Raw genomic sequence first — 15924 nt, forward strand, 5'->3', positions numbered from 1 at the left:
TGCTGACATTTGTCCGCCTGTCTCCCCAAGAGATTTGCAGGATTTTTCTGAGGCAATGCTGATGGAATTGTTCCAGGAGTTGGGTGTGACGTCTGTAGACCATCCACATTTTGCAGGCGTAGAGCAGGGTTGGGAGGACAATAGCTTTATAAACAAGCACCTTGGTATCCCTACGGATGTCAAACACTCTCTGCTTCATTCAGAGAAATGCTGCACTCGCAGAGCTCAGGCGGTGTTGTATTTCAACGTCAATGTTGACTTTTGTGGAGAGGTGGCTGCCAAGGTAGCGGAAATGGTCAACATTTTCTAACACTACACCACTGAGTTGTATTCCTGGCCTTGCAGAGGGATTGACTGGTGCCTGCTGGAAGAGCACTTTGGTTTTTTCGATGTTCAATGAGAGGCTTCTTGTATGTTTCTGCGAAGGTGTTTAGAGTGGCTTGTAGGTCTTCTTCTGAGTGCACACAGACTGCGTTATCATCGGCATATTGGAGTTCTATTATATTGGAGTTCTATTACATCGGCTTTCAGTCTGCTGTGGTTAAATAGCTTGCCATCTGCCCCAGAGACGATTTCCACTCCGGTGGGAAGCTTCCCATCAACATGGTGAAGCATCATAGTGATGAAGATGGGAAATAAGGCTGGGGCAATAACACATCCCTGTTTGACACCTGATTCCAGGCAGAGGAGGTTGAGACCAAGTGGGGCCAGGCTGAATGCGTCCCACAGCACTGAGATGCACCCCGTCGCTTTCTTTCTCTCTCCCTCTCTTTCCCACGTGCGCGCGGGCAATGACAGGAGGAGTCCCCGCCCCCTCCTCGGTCGCCGCTCTGGATTGGCCGGGCGCTTTCTCGGAGCCCCTCCCGGCGGCGCCTCTCTGCTCGGCGGGCGAGGAAGCCGGCAGTTCCTCCGCCCGGCCCGCGTTGTCCTCCCTCCCTGGGCGCCCTCCTCTGCCTCGGGCTCCAGCCAAGGGGCGCCTGGGGCTGCCATGACCCCGGGAAAGGGCAGCAGAGAAACACAGCCCCGCCCGGAGCGCTTCCCCGCCGCCGGGACTGGACATGCGGAGCCGGTAAGTCGCTTCGAAAGGGCTTTCCCGCTTGTTGGAGACGCCCCGGGGCACCTACACTGGCGAATGAACGCGGCGTGGAACCGCTTTAACTCCCCGGGCTCCGTGCCGTGGGATCGATCCTCCGGGTTGCAGAGAAGGCGAGAGAGGGAATACACGGCTCTCGTGATTCCACAGCGCTGAACCGCCGCAGTTCACGCCACTCGACCCGACCCACGGGCTTCGCGCGCCTGCGGTCTCTTCTTCCGCGGCGTGCCTTTTGCAGTGGGGAGGACGGAATGTCCCCTGCTCCTCGGAACAGAGAGAGAGACAAGGCGCCCCAAGCCGCATCCTGAGCCACGCGGGCCCTGCGAGCTTTGTGGCGGAGGCGTGGGGCTCCCTGGCCCCGAGGGCGAAGGGGAGAAGAAGGGGCCGCGCTGGGCTTCGGGCTCTCGAGGCAGGTGGACGTGGGCGGAGGGACACGGCGCCTCCTTCAGCTGGCGCGCCCGAGACTGGAGGAGGCAGGAAGGGATCTCTCTCTCTCTCTCTCGCTCTCCCTCCCTCCCTCGCTCCCTCCCTCGTAGTCTCTAGTTCAGGCCTGAGCAAACATCGGCCCTCCAGGTGTTTTGGACGTCAACTTCCACAATTCCTAACAGCCGGTAAACTGGATTTCTGGGAGTTGGAGTCCAAACACCTGAAGGGCCGAATTATGCTCAGGCGTGCTCTAGTTACAGGGAGGAACCATTGTGGTAGAATGCTTTGAGAGTTGGAGTAGGACTCTGGAGACCTAAGAGTGCATCCGCATGGTAGAATTAATGCAGTTTGATCCCACTGGAATAATAGGATCTGTAGTTTTACAAGGCCTTTGGCTTTCTCTACCGCAGAGGTAAGGGACCTCCACCTAGACCCAGTTACTGCTCTTCTTCCGGTCAGTTGAGGTTTATAAGATACTAGCTGTGCCCGGCCACGCATTGCTGTGGTATTGTCTGGTGGTGTTGGTGAGAAATTGTTGAGGTAGTGGTGGTATTGAATGTCTGTTGTATGGTTGTCTTTATGTTTAGTATGCATTTGGTTGTTTGTGTACTGTGAAAGTGGTGACGATAGAGGGGGTCTATGTACAGAGCTTAGCCCTCTAACTGGCAGCAATTGGATAAAAACAATTACAGTAGAGTCTCACTTATCCAACACTCACTTATCCAACGTTCTGGATTATCCAACGCATTTTGTAGTCAATGTTTTCAATACATCGTGATATTTTGGTGCTAAATTCATAAATACAGTAATTACTACATAGCATTACTGTGTATTGAACTACTTTTTATGTCAAATTTGTTGTATAACATGATATTTTGGTGCTTAATTTGTAAAATCATAACCTAATTTGATGTTTAATATGCTTTTCCTTAATCCCTCCTTATTATCCAACATATTCGCTTATCCAACGTTCTGCCGGCCTGTTTATGTTGGATAAGTGAGACTCTACTGTATTGTTCTCCCTCTAATTAGGACTTTATTTTTCTTTTCTTTTTATTGTATCAACCTAGAGCCGTGGATGATGGGTTGTGTTGTCAAATTTCGAGGTTGGGGGGCCTGTAGTTTTGTTGTTTTGTCTGGTGCCCTGATTCCATCACTCTTTTATATACTCTTTTATAGATTGTACACAGATAACATATGCCTTGCCCTCAGTGGAATATATTCACTGTGCCTATTAGCTATTGCTTGAGTATGTTTTAATGTAGTATATGTTTTATGATTTTATGTTTATGTGTTTTAAATGTATTTATGTGATTATATTGTGTATTGCTGGGATTGGTCCCCATGTGAACCGCCCCGAGTCCCTTCGGGGAGATGGGGCGGGATATAAGAATAAAGTTATTATTTATTATTACAGCAGAGTGTGGGTGCCTCAGCAGACTACAAATCCCATGGCAGTTAGCATGCTGTCCCATGTTATTCCACAGTGTGGATGTACCCCAAGTTTGCACTCTTCAGTTGAGGAGTTTGAAGTATTTTCAAAGGTTTTCATGGTCGGAATCACTAAATTGTTGTGAGTTTTCCAGACTGCATGGCCATGAAGCATTCTCTTCTGACCTTTCACCCACATCTATGGCAGGCATCCTCAGAGGTTGTGAGGTCTGTTGGAAACTAGGCAAGTGTGGTTTATATATCTGTGGGGTTTATATAATCCTTGGGATTCCCTCAGGCAAGAAGCAGCCAGGCTTTGAATCTGCAAGGCCATTAAATGCTAATCAGGGTTGCCAATTGCAACATTCACACTTGCCCCAAACAGACAAGAGTTCTTTCTCCCAGTCTGGGCTTTCCACAGATATATAAACCTCACTTGCATAGTTTCCAAAAAACGTTACAACCTCTGAGGATGCCTGCCATAGAAGTGTGCAAAATGTCAGGAGAGAATGCTTCTGGGACATGGCCATACAGTCTGGAAAACTCACAGCAACCCAGTTGAGGAGTTGTTTTAAAGCAAGTTAGGGATTTTGCCCCCATTTTTGCAAGAGTCTTCATGAGTTGTGTGGTTCTCCCGGTTAAGTAGGTTTAACATTTGCTGCCTGACATCATTATTATTCATTATACATAGGAGTTTAATTTTGTACGCATGATTTAATAATTACTCTTGAGCCTTGGTAGAGTCTGCTTCATTCACAGAGTGTCATTCTCCATTGTTAGTATGTAGTATGAATACACCTTTGCATGATATGCTTGAACAACAACTCAAGCCCTTCCTTCTATGGTCTGTAGCCATTCTGGTGTGTTTGGTGGCTGTGGTCAGGGCTGAACTCACAAATCCTTATGTGTGAGGGTTTGCTGAAATGTGAGTGACTCACTTTTTTAGTGTCCTGGAAATGAGACAGTTCTTTGCTTAGAAGACTACTTCCTGGAAGCTTGTCTTTTTTTGTGATCGAGAGGCCAGCCCTTTTCATAGTAGGGCATGAATAGTAAAGGCGGTGTGGCTGATAAGGAATGCAGATACAAGCTGCCTGGGTGTGGAAGGAAGTCGGAGGTTGTTTACCTGTGTTTGGCAGCACGCTGTTGCTTGTTATTGGTGGCAGAGGACAGCTGTAAGTGTACACAAAGCCACAGAAGGAGAACATCCCTCTAATAAAGATGCAAAGCAAAACAAGGTCAAGGGGAACACTGGCAAGCTAAGTATTGGCCACATACAATAGTTTCTGTATATAGATGCCATAATTCAGAGGGCATTGTAGATTGAAAACCATGAGATGTGAAACATGGAGAACATTTCTTGTTCATACATTCTTCGTTAGTCTTCCTAAGGGCACGCTGTATTAGCACATGTGTACTATGCACAGTGTGAAATGGTTGTGCCTATTTAAGGAGGTGTGGGCCTGTGCAGTTTCAAGAGAGGGATAAATAGATTTGTGTCTGTCCTCACTGCATTATACTAAGTAAATCTGGCAGTGCAAAAAAGAAGCCTTCCTAGCTATAAGCACAAGGTCTCCCATGCTGCATTAGTCTACTTTGAGGTAGCCACATTTCTCATTGCAGGGACATAGTTGTCAGAATACTAATCAATCTGTGTTCATTTGTAATTTTAAAATCCCATTAGCATTTGAAAGCATATGTTTTAAAAAAGAATGAATGTGTGCATGTATGTGTGTGACTGTATACACACATGTACACCTCACAGATAGATCACTAGCATGCATTTGTATACACATTGAAAACAGCAAAAGTGCAAAATTAGACAGGCAGCTAAACTTTAATCCTCAGTTTAGTCTGAGATATGCTGTTTTGTGTGTGTGTCAGGAGCGACTTGAGAAACTACTTCTGGTGTGAGAATATTGACAGTCTGCAAGGATGTTGCCCAGGGGACACCTGGATGTTTGATGTTTTACCTTCCTTGTGGGAGGCTTCTCTCATGTCGCTGCTTGGGGAGCTGGAGCTGACAGAGGGAGCTCACCTGCTCTCCCCAGATTCTACCTCTTAGTCAGCAGTCCTGCCGGCATAAGAGTTTAACCCTCTGCACCACTGGGGGCTCCAGAGATGCTGCTGAGGTCACTTTATTCATATTTGGGGGTTCTTATAAATCAAACTTCTTAACAACTCCTACTTAGAACCCTATTTCTCTCCTATGATTTCAGAGATCTCCTGAACAAATATACCTTTGTAGTTTAGCTATAGTGTGACTAATGAAGGGATCACCAGAAATCATGCTCAAATCTGTGAGCCTGTTGTACTGTAATCAGAGTTTTCTGTAATACTCTTTTCATTCCAGTGGTGCATTCATTTTAAAATCTCTAAATTCTGCCTTGCCATATACCCTGAAGAAGATATAGTCTTGGATCCTTAAAAAAAATGTGCAGCAGGTGCTTTTATGCCTGCCAGTTACTTAAATAAGATCTGCTGACAGCCCTTTTAAAGTCCTGAATAAGGATAACAGCAGCTGCTGGAGTAGGTGACTCTTTTTACCCACCTTCGCAGGTCTGTGGAAAAAGTCTTAGTCAGTTCTAAAAAAGGCCCTTGTTATGAGCAATTGCATGATGATACTAGAGTAATTTTTTTTCTAAAGTATTACAAAAGATTTTATTATATTCCTCACTGCTCCTCACCATGAATTGTAGAATGGTATAGTAGGTTAACTATACTGACTTGCTCAATGTTAGGCATTTTGCAAGCAACAAATATGTGTCATTATCACCCTTATTGGTGGGAAAATTCAGCAGGGATGGCTTTTTACCAGCTCTTTAACATCTCAGTGTTGGGCTGAATTAGTCATTGCCTCCCTTTATTATCGATTTTGGCTTTGTAGTGAGAACTTGTATTTAGTCTTACTACTAGTACTGCGTATATTTAAAGTGAAAGTGATTTTTTAAGAAATGCAAAGATAAGTTAACAGAGCAAAGTTTGAAAGTAGACTGACAAACCCAGGATGCTTTCCCACTACAGGCAGTCCCCAGTTGCAAATTATTCATAGTTAAGAAGAGGGTAAGTCAACAGGAAGTGAGAGAAATCTATTCCTAGGAAGGAAAATTCGCACCTGAAAGCATTATCATGGGGAAAAGGTGATTCACTAAAGCTTTATCACCAATCCTTGTTGCCACAAAAAGCCAAATTTTTCAAAATCCAATTATCACAGAGACAAAAAGTATGGTGAAATCTTCTGAACTGGGGCACAGACAGCAAAGGAAACGCCACAGAGATGTTAACCCTTCTCTATGCTATCCAGCTTTTTTTATATATACTAGTTTGGGTACCTGACGTTGCCTGGGTTATTTGAAAAAGTGATTTTTTTACAAAATGCATAAGGTTGTGGGTGAACCACAACTCACATCATTCCAAGTTAACCTCCTAAAACTCCATCAGTAGTTAAAGTTTGTCATGTTGGGCAAGTTTGCTTTCTAGATGCATCGTTGGTGGGGCCTGTGAGGTCGCTGGCTGTAGGGTAAACTACAGCTCCCATCATGATCAGTCATTTCCCCCCTAAAAAAAAAACCCTCTAGTATGTTCAGTTGGCCATGGTGGTTCTGTGTGCCAGGTTTGGTCCTGGTCTATTGTCGGTGGTGGTCATGGTGTCTCCGGATGTAGGTGAACTACAACTCCCAGAAATGAAGGTCAGCTCCCCCCCCCCCCCCGCGCAAACCACTCCAGTAGATTCACTTGGTCATGGTGGTTCTATGTGCCAAGTTTGGTCCCAGTCCATTGTCGTTGGTTGTCATGGTGTTTCCAGATGTAGGTGAACTACAACTCCCAGAAATGAAGGTCAGTTCCTCCCAAACCCCTTCAGTATGTTCAGTTGGTCATGGTGGTTCTGTGTGCCAAGTTTAGTCCCAGTCTATTGTCGGTGGTGGTCATGGTATCTCCAGATGTAGGTGAACTACAACTCCAAGAAATGAAGGTCAGTTCCCTCCAATCCCCTCCAGTATGTTCAGTTGGTCATGGTGGTTCTGTATGCCAAGGTTGGTTCCTGTCCATCATTGGTGGAGTCTATAGTTTATTTGGTTGTGGGTGAACTACAACTCCTAAAAATCAAGGTCAATTTCTCCCAAACCCCTCCAGTATTCAAATTTGGGCATATTGGGTATGTATGCCAAGTTTGGTCCAGGTCCATTGTTGGTGCAGTCTAGAGTTCTCTTTGATTGCAGATGAACTATAAATCCCAGTACCTTCAACTAAAAAATGTCAAGCCAGTTCCACCCCAAATCTACCAGTTTTCAAATTTGGATATGTTGGGTATGCATGCCAAATTTGGTGCAGATCCATTGTTTGCATTCACAGTGGTCTCTGGATGTAGGTGAACTATAATTCCTATAAATCAAGGTGAATTTCCCCCAAAGCCCTCCTGTGTTTTTGTTGGTTATGGGGGTTCTGTGTGCTAAGTTAGGTCCAGGGCCATTGTTGATGGGGTCCAAAGTGCTCTTTGATTGAGGTAAAATATAAATGCCCCAGTGGCGAAGTGTGTTAAAGCACTGAGCTGCTGAACTTGCAGACCGAAAGGTCGCAGGTTCAAATATCGGGAGCGGAATGAGCGGCCGCTGTTAGCTCCAGCTTCTGCCAACTTAGCAGTTCGAAAACATGCCAATGTGAGTAGATCAATAGGTACCGCTCCGGTGGGAAGGTAACGGCGTTTCATGCAGTCATGCCGGCCACATGACATTGAAGGTGTCTACGGACAACGCCGGCTCTTCAGCTTAGAAATGGAGATGAGCACCAACCCCCAGAGTCAGACATGACTGGACTTAACGTCAGGGAAAACCTTTACCTTTATAAATCCTAGTACCTACAATGGCTATAAATCAAGGTGAATTCCCCCCAAAACCTCTCCAATATTTTTCTTTGGTCATGAGGGTTCTGGATGTCAAATGTGGTCCAGGTCCATTGTCAGTGGGGGTCTTGATGCAGAGTAAACTGCAACTTCCATTATGTGGAGTCAGTCGCCAAAACCCCTCCAGTATGTTTAGTTGCTGCTCAGTTCTGCTCTGATAATTATGCAGACAGAGTTGAAAAGAGTAGGAAAGGGTTAAGGGAGAGGTGAGTGGGATCATGTGAATTCCACACCAATGGAGAGAAAAGGGAACACTGGGATGTGGCGCTCACTACAACCTGCAGTGTCAGTGGAGGGAGGGTTATTGGTGTCTCCTGCATAGTGGGAACTATAGCTGTTTGTGGAAGTGGGAGTCTTTCTGTTTAAGTGGACATGCCACCACACACACACATACACATTTCCACTTTTATTGTGTGTGTGTGTGTATATGTGTGTGTGTGTGTGTGTGTATATATATATATACACACACATACATATATGGCTTGAGTTACACCTAAAAATGTAACTGTTCTAACTTGCAAACAAATTCAACTTAAGAACAAACCTACAGAACCTGTCTTGTTCGTAACTTGGGAACTACCTGTACACAGTTACAGTGTTAGGATTCCACTTTATTGTCCATGGTTCAGTTATATGGAATGCTGAGGTTTGTTGTCAAGGGAGAGTTATTTGAATTCTCTGTCAGGAATCTTTCATGCCTCATCAAACTGTGAATCCCAGAATTCCTTAGATTGCTGCCATGGAAGTTAAAGTGGAAGGATCACTTTCTAAGTATGCATTATGAAAGGAAAACCAGAAGTCATAACAGAAGTAAGTCCCAGTCGCAGTTTCTGATTAAGCTACAACGAAAACTCTGGTAGTGTGTTGGCCCTCTTCCCAGCTTCAGTTCTTAATTCCTGAGCTAGAAAGACAAATAGTATAAGCTGACTTGGTGTAAGATAGCTTCCCATGTCTCCCTTTGAAAGAATTCAGTTTAACATGTTTCAAAAGTGAAGCTTCCTTCCTGAATGACAGCATAATTCTAATGAATCTCACCTATACGTATGTTCCCAATGACAGTAAAATAAACCATATATTTTCAGCGTAAGTAGGCTGTCCATAAAAATTTCTGGTTTTCTTAAATGTAGGTATCTGAAAAAATTTGGGACATTTTGCACAGTCAAAGGCCTGCATTACTCAAATTAAGCATGTAAAAAGGGGCTTTTTTTGTCTCCCCACTGTATCTTTCCAGACAAAATCAGTTGTTTAAGATCTTAATTTTATGTAAACTGCTTAATGTTGTCTGCCCATAAGGGGTACATCAAAGATGTCCACCAGAGATAAGAAAATGTAACTGTTCTGAAAATGTATGTTTATATACAATCATTGTGTTGAAGGCTTTCATGGCTGGAATCACTGGCTTGCTATGGGTTTTTCAGCCTGTTCCAGCAGCATTCTCCTGATGTTTCACCTGCCTCTGTGGCTGGCATCTTCAGAGGATCTGTTGGCAGTAAAGCAAGTGGAGTGTATATATATCTGTGGAATGTCCAGGGTGGGAGAAAGAACCCTTGTCTGTGTAAAGCAAGTGTGAATGTTGCAGTTAGCAAGCTTGAATAACATTGAGTAGCCATGAAGCTGCTAAATCAATCAGTGAGGGTATCATAGAGGTAGCCTTACCTCTGTTGCCTGAAGACATCCTCTGCTTGGGAGCTGTTAACTGGCACTTGATCATTTGCCATTTGGAGTTTCCCTGTTTCTGAGTGGTGTTCCTTATTTACTGTCTTGATTCTGTTTTTAATACTGATAACCAGATTTTGTTCATTTTCATGGTTTCCTCCTTTCTGTTGAAATAGTCCACATGCTTGTGGGTTTCAATGGCTTCTCTGTGTAGTCTGACATGGTGGTTGTCAAAGTGTTCTAGAATTTCTGTGTTCTCAAATAATATTCTGGGTCCAGGTTGGTTCATCAAGCTCTGCTATAGCTGACTTTCATGGCTGAATCAGTCTGCAGTGCCTTTCATGTTCTTTGGTTTGTGTTTGTGTGCTGCATTTGGTGGTCCCTATTTAGACTTGTGCACAGCTGCATGGTATACGGTAGACTCCTGCAGTGGTTAGAGGATCACACTTATCCTTTGCTGAACATAGTGTTGGCTGAATTTTCTTAGTGAGTCTGTAGATTGTTTGTAAGTTGTGTTTCATCATCAGCTTCCCTATGCAGTCATTGGTTCCCTTGAACCAATGACACTTTTCCTCTAGATGGATCTTTGTCTTGACTCTCGTGGATTGTTCTTGGTCTTCCAATACCCATTGGCCTGTAGAGCCCAGTTTAGGTGGTCCCGTTCACCTTGGAGGAGGTGAGGTGTGCAGATCCTGTTTGCATGGTCTACCAGGGCTTTAATTGTGCTTCCTTTTTGACCTGGGTGATGGTTGGAGATTTTATGTAGATATCTATCAGTGTGTAGGTTTCTTTGTAAATCTTTAGCTTTTCTATAAACCATCCAAACATCCAATTTACCATGGAAAAAGAAAATGAAGGAAAACTATCATTTCTAGATGTTTTGGTCATGTGCAAACCAAATCAACAATTGGGGCACACAGTTTACAGAAAACCTACGCACACTGAATAATACCTACACAAAAACCCCGACCACCAGTTTTAACCCTGGAGTTCTAAATCCTAAACAAATTTATGAGACTGGAAAGTGAACTTAACAGTTTGGATGTCTGTTTAGGAACGTAGTCTAGTGCTTTCATCGTGTAGCAGTGTTGTCTTCCTACAATGTCAGGATAACATGATGTGTTGAGTTTGGTTTGGTGCCTTCATTACACCACTGTCATAGATATTAGTATGCTCAAGATCCACATGCTAAGCATTTTAGATGCTAGTGCAGCAAATATCTACACTCTCTTCACAACTGGCATCCAGACCAATAATCACAGCCAAAAAGCAATCTGAGCATGGCATCTGAATGACATTCTCACCACTAGAGAGATCCATTCCAGGTCAGAGTTAAGAGAGTCATGGGAATACAAGATTCTTGTTCCAATTATGATTACTCATTGGCTGTTTGCTCTAGTGTGGACTGTGTGCAGGATTCTGAACCTGTTTGACTTGGTTCTTGTTTTGCAAATATGGAAATAAAACTTGCAGATCTTGCTTCTTGGAGATGTTTTCCTCTAATTAACAATGCAGAATATTATCTTGATGGAAGAGGCTAAATAAGTGTTCTATTGCCCTTACGGGCTGAGCTGCTTGGTAATTGTAATAAAAATGTACCCTATGCAAAGAAACAAATTGTAAGCAATATTTATTCAAATTTATTACATTGTAGCTACAGGGATTCATTACAAAACTCTTACATAGAGATCTTCTTACTGAGAACTGTTCTTGCCTTTGCTCTTAAACTGTAAGTTTATTGAATGACTGTTCTAGCTGGACGCTGCAAAACTTCATTTAGTAATGCTGTCTTGTTAACGTATGTAATTATAAGTTGCAATTCCTGATCTATGAACACAGTTGGGGCATGAAGAGGCTTCAATATAGGTTCCAGCGAAATCTTCTTTTAGTGCCCAGTAGCTTGCTTGTCAGTGGAAAAGCGAATCTACTGAGTTTAGTCCAAAAGCATTATCTAGATCAGTGGTTCGCAACCTGTGGGCTGCGGGGAAAATCCGGTCTGTGAACCTCCTTCCTCTTTATTTATTTTATTTTATTTCTGCTTTCTGCAGAGCTAACCATTGCATTGGATAGACCGCATCAGCTCTAGAATATTAAATAAGGTTTTCTGTGGGCAAGCAGATGGCGACTACTGGATGGCATATGTTCTGTATCAGAAACTAGAGCTGATGTGGTCTATCCAATGCAATATTCTGAATCAGCGCCCCCAAATAACCAAACCAAATCTAAACTTGACCAAAAACTGATTCGTAACCCTTTTGGAACTAATGTTGGCGAGTGGTCCCTGGTCAAAGTGGTCCCTGGTCAAAGTGGTCCCCGGTCAAAATGGGCCCTGGTCAAAGTAGGCTCTCGTCAAAAAAAGGTTAGGAACCACTGATCTAGATTGTCCCCAAATTAGGTTCAGCAACTTGGATAGTTCCTTAAAAATTCATAATATAATGTGTTGTGGATTAGACTTGGAAAGAAAATTTGAATTTACTTCTAAAATTATCAAAACTTTGTTTCTTGAGTATTGGAATACAAAGCAAAACCTGGACTCACAATTTTTTTTAAAGTTCAGGAGTTATACTGCGCACAATTTTCTAATTATGTTTTTGCACAAGAAACAGCAGTTTTACACACAAAAAAAATCTGCATGGAAAATGCTGTTTCCTGCACAAACCCCCTATGTGTGAATTTTGTGTAGCATTTATTGCCCCACTGGCATGGATCATACTAGTTGCCATTGGTAATGTATGGACCAGCATTGTACTGGTCCTGGCTCAGATTAGAAGACTGGAGTACTTTCAGTTTTCCCAGTCCAACTCTTCTAGTCCACCCCATGGGTACAGTTGGGAGTATACTAAAATTTATGAGACAAAATGGAGGTCAGAAGATTGCATTGGGCCTGGTGATAACCCCTTCACATGTAAACCACCAGGGATAGTGCCTGCAAGGTTAATCTATCTAAATGACCCTAATGGGGAGCATCTCTTACCTATATTTACATCACTGACAACTATAGAAGCTGTTAGCACCAATATTCTTCTATAGCCCACAATAGATGTAAAAGCAAAGGAAACCTATTAATACTGCAGTATGCATGTGTCTCAATTTATGGTTTGTGAATGGATGAATTTGGCATGATGTTGTGGTTTGCCAAAGATGCATTTCAGAATCTTCTGGGTGGCAGCTGAGACAGCTTCTGAATGTTCTGCCAAAGGAGACCTTCTGATGACAGAAACTATAAAGTATGAGCTGTTCCATGGAATTCTGAGATCCTGATGAATTATTCTGTAATTTCTGCATGTTGGCTTTCTGGAAATGCAACCCAGAATGGTCAGAAATGGTCGAAAAGCTACACATCAAGGAATAAGAACAAACTTGTAAACATATACCTCTTGTAAAAATGGAAAAAAAACCAAATACCCAACTATTAGTAAATCTGATTATAATAAAAATAATGTCCAAGGACTAAAACAGAAAGCTTTGTTTAAGTAGTCTGTTTACTTGATCTTGACATTTGCCCTTCTTCCCTTTTATCTCTCCAACCTCTTATTTAAGCAGCCAATAAAATGTGTTCTGCTGGCCTTCTTAAGAAGTGACAGTTAGCTCCTGCAGTCTGTCTGTAAATAGTGGGCTTTAACAGATAAAGCAGTTCATTGATTTAAATGCTTCTAGTCTGCTTACATTATTTTATAGCTTAAAATTGTATTGTAAGTTGTGGTTAACTAGTTGTGGGACTATCGTTGTCTTTTGTGCTATTATGGAAGTGCTGCCTTGCCTCCCACTACTGGCTTGGCTGATACATACAGCATCTCTTTCTCTCTGGGCTGCTGCTGCAACTCTTTATTGTTGCCAATGTCTTCCACTGCTCACTGCTGCCAACTGCCCTCCATTGCCACTGCTTCATATTCCTGGCCCACATGGCTTCTTGCTATCCATGAGTTCCCATAAACTCTTTTCATCTTGCTGTTACCACCCCTTCCACTTCTAGTGGCTGCTTCTTGCTCCCCACCACTTCACCCCCCCCCCCCCGCTCTTTTGGCCACCACCACTTTTTCTCCTGGTCATTGCTGCAGCGTTGTCACTACCTTGCCACCACTCCACCACATGTCAGGCCAGGTCTTGTGATCAAACTTGGATATGAGGTTCCCGTATAAAAACAAAATGTGGCGCTATTTGTAAAATTATTTATTTATTTTTTAAAAAACCTGATTCTTACGATGCACCCATGATTTTAAGACACACTCAGTTTTTTTAAATGTTCATGGTGAATTGCCACTCTTGCAGACTCCTATTCTGTGTGAGAATCATAGAGTTGGAAGAGACCACATGGACCATGTAGTCTAATCCCCTGCCATATAGGAAAGGATGGGACAGAAAAAAAGTGATCTAAGGAATCTGGAGAAACGGAGAGCATCCAGATCTGCCCTAGGCCACAGATATGTCTCCAGGCCCACACTTCATTTACTTCTGCTTTCACCTGCCCCATTTTCTTCATTTGCAACTTAATATAATGATGGCAGAACCTCGATAGGAATTAAATTTACTCACAAGGAAATCTTGTAAATTTCTTTAATGCTAGGTTACTGCTCTACAGAAAAGTTGTAAATGAAGAAAACACGGCAGGTTCCCAGTTCAATACCCCCCAAATCCTACTCCCTCAATTCTCAGAAGTTCCTCTATCCAGCCTCCAGATCTCCCAGTCTGAGCGGACTCATTTTATCAGTCTCTTTCTCATGTCGGCCTCCAGATGGTTCCACACTGTTTTCATTCCCCAACCTTGATGGCATGGAGTTGCTCTGGTGTCTTCAATGACATTATATCCATGTTCTAAATCTGGGATAGTATTTCTATTGTGTTCATACTGTATTCTTCCATTAATGGAAATAGACAGCTTGGAAATGTAGGAGGTGCTAGGAGAAGTCACAGTGATTAGCCACATTCACTTGATGTTGCTCATTTCCTTTGTAGGAAGATTGCCACTCTATCATATCATGGCCCTTGATAAATTTCTAGCTGTCATTGATGTGTGACATCAAAGGCTTCACAAGGTACTCATGACTTCCAAATCTAAGGCACACTTGTGTCATTCACAGCTGCTTTCTTTCTGCTGATAAAATGTCTGGGTCATTTTCAAGATGAGACATGTTTCCTTAGGAGGAAATGTACACAAATATATCTGCTTCACTACATGTAGATGGCATTAATTACACTATGGTGAACTCTTGGTTATTTTCCTTTTTTTTCTTACACTGAAGTGGTAACTTTGTAGGAAACATATTTTTAGGTGAGCAGCACTTGTCAATCACATTTGAAATATTTTCCTTTTCCTTTCCAATATTAAGTTTTTCCATGCTTGCCTTTATGTTCTTGTTTGTCAATTTTTCTTTTTAAAAAGATACCTTTGACTGGTACATGAAATGTATTAATATGCATATCAGATGCAATCCCACCTGCTAAAGAAAGGGAATGGGAAATGAGAAGATGAAAATGGGACTTTTGAAACTGAGCTGTGAAATAGATGGAATCTGGGTTGAAGCTGACTTGGAAATGAGAGGCTGGAACAATCTGTTGTTGTAAAATATGTGTGGGTGAGAGAGGGAGGAAAAACAAGTGAATTCTTTGGATCTGGTTAGCTGGAGATAAAACCTACTCAGACTCCTTAAACCTGCAGATTATTTCTTGGTTGTGCTGGGTGTGATACACAGAGAAGCTTTTCTGGTTGTCCTTCAGCTTTCATCTACTATGTAATCAGATGAGGAGGAAAGGATGAGCTTATTTTGAGATTTTGGGTTGTGTTTAAGTGTTGCTTTTAAACATTGACAGTCAATTAAAGCCTAATTTTCCTTATTGTTTGGTCAGAGCATATTAGAGTATTTATGGTCTTAGTTATATTACTTAATCTCAACAATAGTTTTGATAGGTTGGATCTAAAATCACAGAATCTTAGAACTGGAAGGGACCAAAAGGGCCATTTAGTTAAGCCGTCTGCCATGCAGAAATTCATAATAACAGCACTCCTAAAAGATGGCCAGCCAATCTTTGCCTGAAGACCTCTAAAGGTGAAGAGTCCATCACCCTTTGGGGCAGTCTGTTCTACTGTTGCACTGCTCTTAGATCAAAAACCTGCTTTCTAATGTCAAGGTGAAATCTCTTTTCTAGCAAATTGAAGCCAATGCTTCATGTTCTGCTTTCTGAAGCATTGTATGATTTGATGGAGACTGAAGAAGGAAACTTATGCATGCAACAGAGCTTTCTTGGCACATGCCCTGATATTAGAGCCTCCTTATATCCCTAAAAAGACTCTCCTGGGGGTCATGGAATAGTTAGTACTTTGGAATATTTAGTACTGTGTGTAGTACTCTTTAGAATAGTTAGTACTGTGTGTTTTTGCATTCATCATGTTGGCACGGGGTGGGAAGATGTGATTATTGCACAT

General features: G+C 42.7%; 1 protein-coding gene across 9 annotated transcripts in view; it reads left to right on the forward strand.

Moving 5' to 3' along the window:
- Positions 1-872: 872 nt before the first annotated feature.
- Positions 873-15924, forward strand: part of mical2 (microtubule associated monooxygenase, calponin and LIM domain containing 2) — a 200815-nt gene continuing 185763 nt past the window's right edge. For 7 of the 9 annotated variants that reach the window (XR_010001947.1, XR_010001945.1, XR_010001946.1 and 4 more), the window contains exon 1: positions 879-1069. The gene's annotated coding sequence lies outside the window, so the exon portion shown is untranslated. Of the gene's footprint in view, positions 1070-15924 lie in introns of all 9 variants that reach the window. The other 2 variants (XM_062967705.1, XM_016995588.2) reach the window with 2 other exon arrangements.

This window comes from Anolis carolinensis, chromosome 1 (assembly GCF_035594765.1).
Source record: "Anolis carolinensis isolate JA03-04 chromosome 1, rAnoCar3.1.pri, whole genome shotgun sequence".
Lineage (NCBI taxonomy): Eukaryota > Metazoa > Chordata > Lepidosauria > Squamata > Dactyloidae > Anolis > Anolis carolinensis.